At 45.3% G+C, this 1,341-nt stretch overlaps 1 long non-coding RNA gene across 1 annotated transcript; it reads left to right on the top strand.

Moving 5' to 3' along the window:
- Positions 1-258: 258 nt before the first annotated feature.
- On the top strand, positions 259-722 carry LOC149822433 (uncharacterized). The gene is made up of 2 exons (XR_016426217.1): positions 259-572; positions 671-722. It is a non-coding gene; the product is annotated as an uncharacterized LOC149822433 (long non-coding RNA).
- The last annotated feature ends 619 nt before the right edge of the window (positions 723-1,341 follow it).

The following is a 1,341-nucleotide window of genomic DNA, read 5'->3' as shown; positions in this document are numbered from 1 at the left end:
AGAAACCCAACATGTGTACTTAATAAGATCAACAAGACATACAATATGTCTTACCTTAAGGGGCAGTTACGGCAATGGAGGAGTGGAACGATGGTTGGCTGCCACAAGTGATGTCACCAGTAAAGATGGTTGGAGCTCTTGGGGAAAACAAAAGGGAATAGAGGAGACTGCACGGTGAAGAAGGCTGGAACAAGGCTGCAGCCGTTTGAAGGTTGAAGGAGGAGGTTGCAGCGTCAAAGAGGCTGCTGTAATAGCTTGCTGCTATAGCTGTAATGAAAGGCTGTGGATGGCAGCTGCTGGTGGCACTGTTGGGTGCTGTGTAGAAGAGGTGAACTGGCTGGTGGCTGTTGGCTGGAGCAGTGAGCGTGGAACCGGTGGAAGAAGCCGTTGGCTGGTGGCTGTTGGCTGGAGCAAGGAGCTTGGAGGTGGGCTGCAGCAAGGATGGTGGCTGGAATGGAGAGCTGGCTGAAGCTAGAGTATTTGAAGAAGATGGCTGAATGTTGCTGCAGCTGCAAAGAGGATGTCGGAGGTTGAAGATGATCTGGAGCTGCTGGGCATGGAGCTTCAAAGAGGTGCTACTGGCTGCAAGGAAGAAGATGGCTGAACCGTTCTAGTGGTGGCTGCAGCTTTTGTTCGATGGCTGGGCATCCAAAGAGGTGGCTGTAGAGAGGTTGGAAGGCTGCTGTGGCTGTAGCAGCTAAGGAGAGAAGAAGGGAGGTAAAGAGAGAGAATATGAGAGAGAATAGGAGAGAGGCGTGAGATGGGAGAGGAGTCGTAAGTGGCTTCCTTTTCTCTTTTTCTTTAACCAAACCCAACTTAGGTCTTTAATCAGCCTCAACTTAGGGTTTTTAGGGGTTAATGAAAAGAGAGGGAAAGAGTGTACGTGAATGGGCTGGAGAAGGGAAAGGAAGGAAGGGAAGGGAAGAAGAAAAGAAAGGGAAGAAGAAGAAAAAGAAAGAAAAGGGAAAAAGAAAGGAAAGAAAGAAAAGGAGGGACAAAGGAAAAGGGAAAGAAAAAAATGAGAAAATGGAAAGTGGGGCTGGAGGCTTGGGTGACCACCTTGTGGGTCCCACCTCTCTAAAACGCAAAATAAATAAATAAAAATAAAAATGAACAAATAAAAAGAAAATTGAAAGGAATAAAAGATTTTTTTTTTTAATAAAACAAAAATGTAAATGAGTGGGCCATCTCAGAGCGGGTCCAAATTTCACTTTTGAAGTTCATTTTGACGATTAGAGGGGTAAAATAGTCTTTTCAAAAAAATTTCAGATGAAACGAGCTATTTTTGGCAGTTTTTGAAACGAGCTCGGATTTTGAAGTTCAATACCCCGTTGCGAAGCA

The sequence above is a fragment of the Nuphar pumila genome, chromosome 11 (assembly GCF_984573655.1).
Source record: "Nuphar pumila chromosome 11, dmNupPumi1.hap1.1, whole genome shotgun sequence".
Lineage (NCBI taxonomy): Eukaryota > Viridiplantae > Streptophyta > Magnoliopsida > Nymphaeales > Nymphaeaceae > Nuphar > Nuphar pumila.
The sequence above is the reverse complement of the archived record's forward strand: the minus strand, read 5'-3'. Positions and strand labels throughout refer to the sequence as shown.